Source organism: Panthera pardus, unplaced genomic scaffold, assembly GCF_024362965.1.
Source record: "Panthera pardus isolate Hobbes unplaced genomic scaffold, ASM2436296v1 HiC_scaffold_21, whole genome shotgun sequence".
In the NCBI taxonomy this organism is placed as follows: domain Eukaryota; kingdom Metazoa; phylum Chordata; class Mammalia; order Carnivora; family Felidae; genus Panthera; species Panthera pardus.
Window position 1 is genome coordinate 30,079,832 of NW_026526777.1, and position 14,550 is coordinate 30,094,381.

Genomic DNA, 14,550 nt, shown 5'->3' on the forward strand with positions numbered 1-14,550 from the left:
GTTCTGGGGAGGCAGCAGTAAACAAGACAGGCAAGGTTCCTGCCCTCAGGGAGTTTCCATCCTTTACAGGTGGGAGAGATAAATAAACAAGTAGGCAATAATTGAAGGTGTCATTCAGATTGCTTAAGAGGTGGGAAGGAATCAGCATAATACAACAGAGAGGAACCCATGCAGGGGAGAGGGGGGAGGGGCTCCATTTTTAGGCACAGCAGGCCTGAAGTAACCAAAGGAATCAGTCATGCTTGCAGGAGAGGGAGCTCCAGCAGTCATGAAGTGGGAGGAGGTCAGTGAGTTCAAGGGACAAGGTCAGTCTAGCTGGAGCAGTGAGAGAAGAGGAGAGTTAAGACAAGATTGGCTGCGGTCAGGTCTACGCATTCATCTGTCCGTCTGTCTATACCTATCCACCCGTCCATTTATTTATTTTCCCCATCAAAAATCATTTAGGACAGCTTACACAAATACACATCACAGTATGAAACAAACGAAAGAGGGCACAACTAGGAAAATAAAATAAAGCTGGGAGATCAGCATGCAAAATGCGTGTGTCATGACACCCACACACTTGTGAGAAGTAGTTTGCAAATCTAGCTCGGAGCTTCCTAGCAGTCAGAGAGAGAAAAGTGATCACTTAAGTGATTCGTGGTGTGCATGGGATAAAAGCAAACTATTTCCTTAGAAGAAAAATACTTTAGGGGCCCCTGGGTGGCTCAGTCGGTTAAGCGTCCGGCTTCGGCTCAGGTCATGATCTCACAGTCTGTGGGTTCAAGCCCCGCGTCAGGCTCTGTGCTGACAGCACAGAGCCTGGAGCCTGCTTCGGATTCTGTGTCTCCCTCTCGCTCTGCCCCTCCCCTGCTCATGCTCTGCCTCTCTCTGTCTCAAAAATAAAATAAAAACATAAAAAAAAAAAAAAAGAAGAAAAATACTTTGTCTTGAGAGCAGAGAAAAACCTCATGGTGTCTGTGATGATTTTGTGCTGTGTCATCTTGGCTAAGCTGGACCTTGGATTCCCAGAGTCCCCTTCCCTATATGGCTCTGGGGAGAACTGGCTGAAAGAAAGTGGTGCATGTTACAAGGTGAAAATGAACCAACGGCTTTTATGCTCAGGTTGGCAGAGCCGGACGCAGTGAGGGGCAGCAGGAGCTGCCAGCAGGTTCCAGCTCGTGCCTGTCCTCCCCTCCACATCTAGCTCTTATGTCCTCCGGCCGGCTGTGAAGACAAGAGCAGGCCCAGGCCCACCACAGGTGCAACGGCAGTGGTCTTCTGGGATTCTCCACCGATTCCCCTTTACTCCTGACTCTAGCCCCTAGAGGTGTCTGGCTTTCTAGAGTGCCCCGTGAGCCCCGACTGTTCACCAATGCCAGTGCATCAGGAAGGCTGGTTAGTGACACTTCCTCAATCTTTCACTGCTCACCCCAGCTGTGTAATGTTTATGTCCTATAAGAAATCCCTCCATCGATAATACTCATTGTGGTTCTGCTTCCTGCTCAAACCCTGCCTGAGGCAGATACTGCTAAGGGGATGTTGTGTGGCCCATTTGGAAGTACTCCCCATAAATATCCCCACAGTAAACATGATCGCTGGGAGTTTCTTTCAGAGAGTGGAGGACATGAGCAAACCTGGATTGGATGCTAGGCTTGAAGAGCCCTAAGGTGAAGGAGAGGATTGATGTCACTAGCCTGCCAGTCTATCCCATAGTCCCCTGGAACTGCCATGTTCAGTTCAGAACCCGCTACCACATGGGGTCATTCAGTGCTTAAAAAAATAGCTGTTGTGGGGAGTCTGGTGGCTCAGTTGGTTAAGCCTCCGACTTTGGCTCAAGTCACCATCTCCCGGTTTGTGAGTTCAAGTCTCCCTTCGGGCTCTGTGCTGACAGCTCAGAGCCTGGAGCCTGCTTCAGAGTCTGTGTCTCCTCTCTCTGCTCCTCTCCCTCTCTCTCCCTTTCTCTCTCTCACACACACACACACACACACAAATAAATAAACATTGAAAAAAAAAAAATTTAAAGTAGCTGTTGTGACTAGAATACTGAATTTTTAAGTTTTAATTAATTAAAATTAAAGTTAAACTTAAAATCTGGTAACTTGAATGTGTTATTGGAAAACTTTCAAGTATGGTTCAGAACAACTTGAGTATGTGAATCTACATTTTCAACTCTAAATTTTGTGAAACCTGAATACATATTCATTATTTCTGCTGAACGTTTATAGTTCAAAATCAAGCTAGGCTGTGAGTGTAAAACACATAATAGATTTTTCAAGGCCTAGCACAAAAAAATCGTAAAATACTTCTTGAAAAAAATTTTAATAGAAATCCCATGTTGGAGTACTATTTTGGATTAAATAAAATACATTGGTAAAATTTCATCTGTTTCTTTTTAACTTTTTTTTAAATGTGGCTATAAGAAAATATAAAATGATGTATGCAGATTATATATTTCTGTTGGACAGTGCTGCTCTAGAACTCAAGGCACCCCCGTGACTGAGATGACTTATCTGTTTTTTGTATATCGATTTGTTAGGGAAAGGGACTGAATTACTCCCTGGAAATGTGGCTGGAATTCATCTGACATGTTAAAGAGGCCCGGTAACTCTGATTCTCCTGGGCCATCCAGTTTAAATCAGACATTGTCTTTACACTGTGAGAAATTAAAAAAAAAAATTTTTTTTAACATTTATTCATTTTGAGAGAACGAAAGAGTGAGAGCAGGGTTAGGGTCAAAGAGAGAGGGAGACACGGAATCCGAAGCAGGCTCCAGGATCTGAACTTTCAGCACAGAGCCTGACGCAAGGCTTGAACTCATGAGCTACAAGATCATTCAACCTGAGCCGAAGTCAGGCACTTAACTGACTCAGCCACCCAGGGTCCCCTACGCTATGAGGAATTTTTTTGCTGAATCCATGACACGAATGAGAGACAAGAATATAAGCTAAGAAATATATTTCACAATGGAGGCAAAGATGGTTATCAGTCGATCTCACTGTTTCCTAGGAGAAATTTTGTTGGGAGAATTTAGATCTCCATATTCATTGCTATTTAGGACAGTTTGTGTTTTGGGCAGTTTTGTAGTTGGGCCTGAGATTGATCAGGCCTCCAGGGAATCTCAAAATTCTGGGTGTAAAAAGCCTTTCTTTGTTGAAAAGAAAAAGAGGCTCAGGACATTTTTATAAATGCTGACATTAAGTAACCACAAATTATATGCAAATAGAATTCCCCCGGGCATGCAATATTGACTAGAGTTAAAACAACTTTGGTAATATCACTACCTTAATTGGTACTTGCAAGGGTCAAACTGAGGTACTTATGAATAGGAACACAGCTGGGGTGAACTTCTAAAACTTTCTGCAGTAATCAACAAAAATTCTTCTTTTGTCCCATCTGGCACAGAGCCCTACATGAGGTGGGAACTGGAGGGATAAGGGGTAAGGGGTGACTGGCCAGGGGTAGGCTCTACTCTCTGCTTGAGTTTTTAATACTGTCCCTGGCAAATCAGTCATGAATGGGAAAAGCTCTGTTCTTATGGTCTAAGTGGAAGCACAATAAATATAAGCCAGAGGGAAAATTTAGAGGAAAGGAAATTATCACACTTAGGAGTAGGCTAGGTGTTCCCTGACATCACTAATCATCCATTTGGCCTCCTTATTCTTTTCATGAAAAGAAACCGTGAATAAGAGCGAACTAGGACTTGACCATCAGACTGAGGGAAGAGCCACTTATGATGAATGGTAGCTCTCTGCGGAAAGTGCTTTATGTTACAATTTTAAACTTACTTCGCTGAGGATTTCTAGCACACAACATACGTTTTATCCGTGTGCTTCAGCCTTTTTTGCTCCTCAATTCACCTGGCCCTTTGGGGGTAACAGAGGTCACTCTGGGAAATAGATTATTGACTCGTACTAAAATATTACTACCAGAAATGGGCAGACTGGGTCGGTTCCAGTGAGATAAAATTGGTGTGAATCCTCGTCACTAGGAAGAGTTTTCACAAACACAAAATTTAAACCATGTTAATGGGTTCCCCCAACGCTAACAAACAAATGCATTCAGCAAAGCAATTGTTTTCTTCGATCCACCATACTTCTTTGCAAGCTATGACCTTTCTTTCTTCTGGATAATAGGAAAGTCTAGCAACAAAGGCACCGTGTATCCTTCAGGAGTCAGAGGCCTGGAAAGGCTGGCGGGGGCATTGGCATTTAGCTGTAGACAATGCAAAGTTTTGGCAGAGGAAGAAGAACTGGGAACTGATTCTGTGGCCCCATGTCCTGACGCTTAGCTCCTTCCGCGTGGGGTAGTTTTCAACTGTGCACATACCTTTGTAGCCTCACTCAGGAACAGTGAGTCTGCGAACATCTCCTGGTCTCCAAAATGAAGTGTGTGCAACTCTGGGCATACAAGAGGAAAATGTGGGTTTCCTTTCTATTTTTATCTCATCCCTTTTTATCTATTATTTTTTTTTGCATATGTCTTATACCATACCTACCATAGTAGTAAAGATTTACAAGCCCTTCTCCATGCTTATGATGTCCTAAAAGCTCTGAAATCCAGAAGTTATTTTGTAATTCATTTGGTGACTCAGCCTGAACCGACCTGAATTGATATGTGGCTATTTATAGCTTTTATTTAGCACAATGAGTGTGAGTCATCTGAAAAATCAGACATTCTCTGCTGAAGTCTTGATGTGCTCTCTTGCGGGGTGTGCCCTAGACCCTCCATCGGGAGCGTTGCATAACGTATGGTGTGTGTACTTTGTTACCTTGCCAAGATCGCAACAGTTCAGAGTCACCGTTGGTTCTGAGGATTTTGGGTGAGGATTTGGGACCCACAGTTGTGCATAATCTATAGGTGAATAAATATACTTAAGTTGAGGGTTTAGGCTCAAAAGTTTTTTCCACTTGTGATCAAAGGATCTTAGGGTCCACCGCACCAGGCCATAGTCACTCTGACATTGACCTCGTCAGGATGTGGGCCTCCTAACTCCTGGGGCAGGTCAGGACAGGTTCCACATGTGGAGATTTTTTACTGAACTCTCTTGATTGCCACCTTAGGTTAAAGACAGGTAGGGAGAAGGACAGATGTGAGGTGCAAACCAAAGACAAAAAGAGTGAAAGGTTCTATGTACCTTTGTAAGAAAAGTGTCATGGCCTGGAGCCTGATTAGACATTTCTTAGGTTGGGCAACTCATGGTGCAATTCTAGAAATTAATATGTATTTTTTAGCCATGTAAAATGGTTTTTTTGATAATAAAAAATTTTTAAATCGTGTTTTAGGGTGCCTGGCTGGCTCAGTCAGTAGAGTATGTGACTGTTGATCTCAGGGTCCTGAGTTCAAGCCAAGTTGGGGATAGAGCTTACTTAAAGAAATTTTTTTTTAAATTCTTTTTCCTTAAATTTTCTTAATGTTCATTTTTGAGAGAGAGAGAGAGAGAGAGAGAGGGAGAGGGAGAGAGGGGAAGGGCCAGAGAGAGAGGGAGACACAGAATCTGAAGCAGGCTCCAGGCTCCGAGCTGTCAGCACAGAGCCTGATGCGGGGCTCAAACTCACGAACCGCGAGACCATGACCTGAGCCGAAGTCGGAGGCTTAACCAACTGAGCCACCCAGGCGCCCCTAAAGAAATTTTTTTTTATGGAGCACCTGGGTGGCTCAGTCGGTTAAGTGTTGGCTCTTGGTTTCGGCTCAGGTCACGATCTCATGGTTCGTGAGTCTGAGCTCCGCGTGGCTTGGGATTCCCTCTCTTTCTGTCTCTCCCCTGCTTGCATTCTCTCTCTCTCTCTCTCTCTCTCTCTCACAAGTAAATAAACTTAAAACAAATTTTTTTAATAAATAAAAATCATGTTTTAAATAATGATTTTTGGCAATTAATGGAGTTATTCATATATTGGATATGAGAAAGATGGAGACAGAAATGTAGGTCTGAAAATTATGAATTAAGGAAAGACTTCCAGTTTTTTAACTGACGTGATGTAATGATAAGATCACAATAACGAGAAGAATCAAATGATTAGAAACAGTGTGAGCAAGTGGTGCAGCATCTCCCAAACATTCTAGATGAGCTTCCCTCAGCTTTTTCATGAGTCATCACAACATGTCTTTTAGACTCAGCACCCCCAAAATTAACTTGGCACAATTCAGAAGAGTTTTGCCAGGAAACTTTTGCATTTGCCATTATACCAGAGGTGCAAAGGTATAGCGTCGTCTCCGCTACGAGTCTTGGACGCCTGTCTGGGTATTTACTCCATCGTAGCAGAACGGCAAGTGCAGCGTTTGCTCCTTGAGTTTTTCGGTCGCCTCTAGGGACACCAAGTGTCACTCTGACTCCAGTAAGTAATGCCAGTGGCACAGGTAGATGGATCTGACAGGCGCGAGGACTAACAACGTCTCGGCCGCCTTTCTCCAATGAAGGCTATACATCAGTGCTCAGAATCTGCCGGAGCCGAAGAGGGTGACAGGGGAATAACATCCCTTTCTCTTCCATCGACAGGGGTAATAACTCCTCACTCCCTAGGGACAGATTGTAAAAGCCAATAGCCAGGAGCTGTGAAGCAGGGAGGGTGGAAGAATTGAAAATTAAAGAGGGAGTGGAAATTTTGCGTAAGGCTTTAGCGAGATGGAATAAACCATCAAACGTCAGTCTTTTAATTGCCTTGCTGTTGACACGGGGGGTTGTGAATGTTCGTTTGGGTTGCTTAATTATTTTAAGGTGATGATTAAACTCATGTCCGTTACATAAATGTGGGTTTATGCTTTATGTATATATTTTACTAGTGAGGGTTATAATATGCTGATACTTTTTAATACCTGGGTATTTTGAAGTCATTGTGGAAAGCCCGTGATAATATATTTTTAAAAGTCTATTGACGATGTATTTTAAAATATCTCTATGAAGAAGGATGCCCAGTGCATTAGTGCTCAAAATGCTTAATCTGATGTCTTTATTTCCACCTGCATACCTGGGTATTTATTGCAGCGGAACATGAGGGTATTCAGTTTATGGGTATCACATACAATATTTTTCAACAGTTAAGAATTTCTATTTTCGAGTAGCCTTCAAAATGACTTCAATGCCGTGTGGGCATAGTCTTCTAAAGGCAACCAGTGATAAACAGATAGCTGGTAAGGTCTGTAGTTTTGACGAGAGCTTCACATTCACAGCCCCACACAAATAAATGAGTTTTGGGGGGCCCAAATGTTGCTCTGAATGAAATGTAGCACAAGAAAAGATGTAACTTTTTAGAAAATTATGCCACCTGGAAACAGATGCCTTTGAATGCCCCCTGCTTTAGAGGAAACTCCCTTATTTAGTTTTTAAACTAGGACTGGTGTTTAGTTAAATCTCCTGCGGACTCAGTTCACTGAAGGTGACAGAAGTACTCACTCGAGCTCAATGAGAACTAGACGCGACAGTAAATTTTTCAGGCAGCGACAGGAGATCTTGTTATAGGAGTCAGAACGGGGGTCAGGGCAGAGCCTGTTGATGATTGAGGAAAAGAGAAGTAAATTCATTCTGCTTCAGGCACTTTGTCAAGTGCCAGTAGCTTACCATTGAGAACTAGTCACCCGTTCTAGTCTTATGGCCCTAGAGGTCACTCATTTGATATAAATCATAGCACCGCGTAGGCGCAGCAACCTATTGCCACTGGGGATGGAATAAAACAGAGGAACGCTGCTTTCGGAATGAAAATGACTGTGAATATCCCACCACATGTTGCTGTTTAATGCAATATGTGGTTAGATATTGATCTGCCGGATCAAGTCATTAAAATGTGCAGTTTTTGTTTATTGGAATGAAGCAATTAAATGGTTCAGTTATGCCAGACCTTACCTTTTCTGATGAAAACTATTGATTTCTTGCCACAGCTTTATAAGCGACAATGTTTTTGATTACTCTTGACAAACCTCCTTGGAGTGTTAATTAAAATTGTACCAGATGAGCAGGTGTGGGAGATCATTAGATCGCCCGGATCACACGTCTACACTTCATATTCTGCAGCCTTGCATAATGAATAGGGCACAAGAGGGGAAAAACAATATCTTCATCAGCAGAATTAGCATCTTCACTTTTTAAAAAACTAGGTGACATTCCATGTTATCGTACAGATGCTTTGGAATTATTGGCTCCCTCCTACCACTACATTTGATCAAAATTTGCTTTTTATGTTTTGCTTTAATTTTTTCAGTATCTAATGAGTTGCTGTTTTTGTTTCCGAGGTAGCAAATACTTAAACACATATTTATACAGAAAATCGAGGAATCAAATAAGGCTCTTCCACTGCTTATGCAGATGAAGTCATGAATATTAATATGATTCTATTTAACACTTTAAAAATCCCCTCAGTAAGATATCTTCAGCATGATTTTAAGAAATATTTTACTATTTGTTTTGGGGACCTGTATGAAATATGATTATTTAGGAATAGGCTCTCTTGAAGACTACCTTTTATTAATTTATAATCGTGATTTCTCTTGAAGCTATTATAAGATTGTTACCTTTTAAAAATTAAAAATACTCAGTGATGATTTATAAAACGGAGGCAAATGATATGCATGTTTTTTAGAAACGAATGATCTTCACATTAAAGCTATTTGTTATGAAGCTTGATTTAATTATTATTTCATCAATTCTAGGCATTGACGTGGAGTTTTTCATTTTTGTTATAATGCACAGAATTTAAGTCATTGAAATTAGACTTAAAATACTCTGTGATCTGGTGTCTATATATAGCAAGGCAGCTTGTATGTCTCAGATTCATAGGCCCTGAAAAGAACTTTAAGAGGTCATCTAATCCAATCCCCTGCTGCCAAAGTAGCTGTTTAAAAATGCACTATTTTTCATTAGTCTGGAATTTTAAAAAGGATTAATGAATTTATAAATGTATTATTTAAAATGTTCTGATCATGTATATCTAACTGGAGCTAACTGTTAGAATTTGAAATGATGTGGGGTTTTTTTTCCTTTTAAATCTCAACTTCTATTAGTAGAATGTTTCAGGGTTTACAAAGTGCTTTGCTGTTTATATTTTTTTCATTTGATCAACAATGAAGTCTTATATCTCAGGAAAATGTTTTATATTTTTTTCCATAAACCTTTGGCTCAGTTGGCTCAACTAATATAATAATATTTATATGCTCTAATTATTGGAAGCTAGGTTGGTATTTTACAGCCTCTGTTATGGTTAGATTCTGGGAAGAATAAATAAACCCTAAGAATTCTGGGAAGAATAATAAACCCTAAGCTATTCCTTGTATTTTATAGATGGAGGGAAATATGAAGTTCAGATAAGAGCTTCAATACAGTTTGTTAATACTAAAAATTAATCCACTATTTCTAACAAGTCCCACAAATAGTAACTGTATTCTACCAAGCATTTAAGCAAAATATTGTAAATAATAAGCATAGAATAACTTTGAAGAATCTTGGAATTCTAATATTAGAACATATATCTGTTTATCTGCATGATAAACCACCCCCAAACTTAGTGGTCTGAAACAAAGAAATTATTTTGTCCACAGATTTTCAACTTGGGTGGAGTTGGTTCAGCATTTGGGGCAACTGGCCAGAGAGTTAGAGGATCTGCTTTCAAGATGGCTCGCTCAGATGTTTTGTGAGTTGGTACTAGCTGTCATCTAGGAACTCAACTGGGACTGCATGGGCTTCTCCACGTGGGCTTCCCCATAGCCTGTTTAGATTACCTTCCAGCATGGTAGCTGGGTTCCAGGAGCAAGTGTCCTGACAGAATAAGGCAGAAGTACATTGCATTTAACAATTCTGGCCTTAGAAATCACATAGCATCACTTCTGCCGTGCTCTTGGTCATGACCAGTCATGAAGGTCTGCTTAGGTTCCAGCAGTTTGCTTTGGTTCCCTTGAAGGGAGCATCAGGGTCCGAGTGTCAAAAGGGCTTGTGGAATGAGAGATACGGTCGGTCATCTTTGGATGATACAATTTGCCACAGAAATCACTGGCTCAGTCTCTTTGTATAACATATATTGTTTTGAATGTGATTTAATTTGAGAGATAGAAATGAATGGAAAATCAAATAGGATTCTGATAATTCATCTGTAGTTATTCTTTCGAAAAAAATGTTTTTCATTTATTTTATTTTAGAGAGAGGGAGTGTACACAAGTGGGGAAGGGGCAGAGAGAGGGAGAGAGAGACTTTTAAGCAGGCTACATGCTCGGCACAGAGCCTGACACGGAGCTCAATCCCATCACCCTGGAATCATGACGTGAGCTGAAATCAAGGGTCTGATGCTCAACTAACTAAGCCACCCAGGAGCCCCTGTAGTCATTCTTTAAATATGCTTAAAGTTGCATTTTATTTCAGAAGGATATAAACAAAGATCATTTTTAATGAGATAATGAGCACGAAAGCACTTTGAAATCTATAAACCTGTAACGCAAGACACAATGGGAAATAAAAACCATGGATTAAAAAATAATAATAACAAATAATAATTCTTTAGTCAATATCTGACTCACCATTCTTTGAAAGTCAGTTAAGTTCTGATGAAAAGGGGCCTCCTTGTTTCAGAAAATTCTGCCTATTTGGTCGGTTTTCATTGCTGCTGTTGGATATTGTTTCAGTAGAAACAGTGTCATTTGCTGGGTAATCATGTTCGATGTTTGCTGAAAGCTGAGGTTGTTGTGTTGTGGAATTATGTATATGGGAACCTTTAAGTCTTTCCTTCATTCAGTGACTACTTGAAGATTTTTTCTTAGAGTTACTTTCACTGTACACAATTATGCAAGTATACACTTCATTTAACGGAAGTAAGACATTTCTCTGGCATCTTTTCTTTTGAACTATGGAATAGGGTTCCTTTGTTTAATTGGTAATCATGAAAAGAATTAGGAGGTAGAGGCAATTTTTAGAAGCTATTGGAAGGTTTATCTTGCTCTTGGTGCATAATTAACCCATAAGTGGAACTTAGAATGTTTGGTACAAATTGTTCAATAGAACATAGCTATGTCTGTCCAAAAAAGAACATATTTAGCCATTTATTAATGTATTTTTAACAACACTGTTGTGGGTTCTTATTTGCAAATATAACAACCTCACGTAATCAACTTTTCAGAATAAATATTTTTAAAATTTTTCCAGTGTTTATTTATTTTTGAGAGACAGACAGAGTATAAGTGGGGGAGGGGCAGAGAGAGAGACAGACAGACAGACAGACAGAATCCGAAGCAGGCTCCTGTGAGTTGGTACCAGCTCTTCAGCAAAGAGCCTGACTTGGGGCTCGAACTCAGGAACCCAAGATCAAGACCTGAGCCGAAGTCAGACACTTAACCGACTGAGCCACCCAGGTGCCCCAGAATAGGTATTTTAATGATAATTTTCCAACCACCATGTGTTGAAACACATTACATTGTGGTAAGTAACTTTGCATGCATTTTGTCCTTTAATTGTCCTATAATGATGTATTGTATCCCCATTTTACAGATTAGTCTATCTTGCGCCCAGCACCTCTTCTTTTCCTGCAGGCTTTTCCCTACCTATATCACACCACCCAAGATAAAGAAGGAAAGTGCAACCTCTGTGGCACTTGCTGGAACCACATGTTATCTAGATCGTGTGTCCAGGGTTATATAAATCATATACATTTCACTTATGCATAAAGTTTCTGCCCCTCATTTCTACTGTTCCTCGAGATTTGGCAGCACTCCAACATGAGAGGGCATCGTTACGTTTCCAACACGAACAATCAGAGATCAAGTCATTACAGATACATTATCTGGTTTCTATGTCATCTGCAGTGAAGTGAAATTCCACTCATTAAACCAGTTTCAAACGGACGCAGTAAAAACAACAACAAAGACGAAGCAGAGTTTTTATCACTAGCACCCCCAGCTCCATTGCCCCGGCACCCTCTGGTTTCACCCAGGCGGCGGTGACAGCCGTGGGAGCTCTGGGCTCCAGAAGTGCAAATTTAGCATCTCACAGATGTTCCAATAAAGCCAAACTGGCTGGTAAGTGAGCCACGGCAGATTTCTAAGCCCTTTCTTTGCTCTGCAGGGCACCAACTGTGCTTGTGTAAATTTTACACAACGTAGTCATGTTGACTTGGTTAGCTCTCTCTTTTCATAGTGGTGTTTCTCACTCCAGACTATTTCACCTTCCTGCAACATCAGGATGGGCGGGAGGAGGCCGCTTCGTCTGAGAAGGTAATACACGGACCGCACAGTTGCATATCGCACAGTGGAGGAGAATATGCTTTTAAGCGGTAATCTCCCCTTTTCAGAACACCAGCCGCTCTGTGTTTATTGGGGAGCTTTTCTTTGGTGGTGTTTTAATGGCTTGTTTGTCAGACATATTGCATATTAAACAAGCAAAGCCTGCGTTCTCTTAGGATCGCGGTGCTCTTTATTCTCTCCTCCATATTGAAAATCATTCCTGTCAGCCTGTGGTCTCCAAGCTGCCTGGAAGAACTTTGGCATAGTTTTCCTAACCTTTCAAACAGTAAAAGCAAAACTCTCCTTTGATAAAAAAAGCTGGAGGACTTTGGCATGAAGCCATTAAGGATGCAGGCGACCCGGCTGCGATCTGACAGAATATTCCACAAAACACTCAAAAGTTCTCTTTCAGGTCCCCAGAGTGGGCCGAGGCACTTTGCTTGTACTTAACATATATCAACTGTCACCCGGCGGCAGTCAGTGTTGAACCGAACACAATGGAACATCCAGATGGTCTAAACAAAGCGAACAAATGTTCACCGCTATTAAAAGCTGTTTACATCAACTTCCAGGATTTCATGTAGTGAAGTTTATATTGTGTCACTGCAGAGGTGCTCGGCTCTGTCCTCAGCGAAGACCAGCCTTTTATAAACGCCTGTTGCTTGTGCTGTCTGCATCTAGTGGAAAGTGAAGCCGGAGAGTATGATAGGAAATTGAATATTGTCAAATTAGTCATGCAATTTCAGACATTTTCAGTGACTTGCCCCCACGTCTGTTTTATTGATCTGTTGCAGCCTCGGCCCCAGACCCAATAAACACAAAGCAGACCCTCTTCTCTGGTGGGTGTGTGTCATGGGTGGACGGACGGGTGCCTGCTATCTGCCTCTGCAGACAGGGCCTCTGAGCCTTGTTGGCTCCTCAGTGGGGATGTTTATGCAGTGAATGGTTTTGTTTTCTTCCTCTGAGATGCTGTGATATCAGGTCCTGTCTTATTGGGGATTAATATACATGAGTGATAAACCTACGTTTTTCTGTCTTCTTCCTGTGACCTCTTTATGGCATCCCCTTTACAAATTCCTGACACACTGCGCACGTTGTTGACGATTTGTTGTGTTGCCGTTAATAACAGTACTAATGTGAAGCACGTCCAGTTTATTTCTTGTGAAAGAAGAATCTAGAAAAAGTGTCCCCGCATTTAGGTTTGGTAATCACTACCAATTTCTGTCATAGCATACCTAAAAAAATGAGCAAATGCTAAAAAAAACACTGTTTATTAATTTGCCTTAAAACTCAAAGTATAGCAACAACAGAAAAGACCTTCACAAGGGGAAGCTCCATGATTAATTTACATCATTAGTTTTATAGAAGTAGATCATTTTTACCACAATTTTATATCATGTTTGGGTTCAACTTTATACATTTAGAAAATAATTAAACATCATTTGTTGTGTCATCTCTAAATTACCATGCGTCAAGTGTTCTGATGTATTTTCAAAGATGGGTGAGCTCATAAATGATTAAACTCAAGTGGTTAAGAAAATATGACTTGTTGGCCTATTTCCTTCAGAAATGAAGAGCAAGATGGGTATCCACCGATGTCATATGCCATGACACAGAACAGAATTTTACTGATGGCCTGTAACATCCTCAAAGAAGGGTTGATATGGGGCCATTATAAACACAAGAAAGATGGGTTCATCCCTGCTGTACGGCAACACTTTCATCTTCAAAATTGTCCTGGTAAATCGGATCATTTCAATAAATTTGATAAGGAACAGGTTTTGATCTACATTTTTACAGGGTTGTAGACCTCCTTTACACTACCCCATGAAACTCAAAGTTTTTGTTCCCATGTCTAAGTGGAAACAAAATACTGCCCATAAAAAAGTTAATGTGGGGCGCCTGGGTGGCTCAGTCGGTTGAGCGTCGGACATCGGCTCAGGTCACGATCTTGCAGTCTGTGAGTTCGAGCCCCCTGTCGGGCTCTGTGCTGACAGCTCAGAGCCTGGAGCCTGCTTCAGATTCTGTGTCTCCCTCTCTCTCTCTGCCTCTCCCCCGCTCATGCTCTGTCTCTCTCTCTCTCTCTCTCTCTCTCTCTGTCAAAAATAAATAAACATAAAAAAAAACTTTTTAAAAAAGTTACTGTGGAGCAGTATATTTCACATACATGATGACGCAAATACACAAGACACATAAAGGCCCTCCCTAGAGAGCTTGAAGAGTTTGAAACTTCTCAGGGATAACAGTTTCGTTAAATGCTATGTCAAGAAGGCAGCATGAAAACAATGAAAAACGTCATCTGGGCCTCTATAATTTGGATTATGAAGATAATTTTCTTGGCTCTGGGTATGTAATGGTATTTCTCGTAGATGTCTGGGAGGG

General features: G+C 41.1%; 1 long non-coding RNA gene across 9 annotated transcripts in view; it reads left to right on the top strand.

Annotated features, from left to right (window-relative positions):
* The window catches only part of LOC109255929 (uncharacterized), an 82,419-nt gene that overhangs the window by 44,555 nt on the left and 23,314 nt on the right, over positions 1–14,550 (top strand). For 4 of the 9 annotated variants that reach the window (XR_008424598.1, XR_008424595.1, XR_008424592.1 and 1 more), the window contains one exon: positions 9,505–9,596. The exons of the other annotated variants lie outside the window; for them this stretch is intronic. This is a non-coding gene — a long non-coding RNA (uncharacterized LOC109255929). The remainder of the gene's footprint in view (positions 1–9,504; positions 9,597–14,550) is intronic. 9 annotated transcript variants of the gene reach the window in all.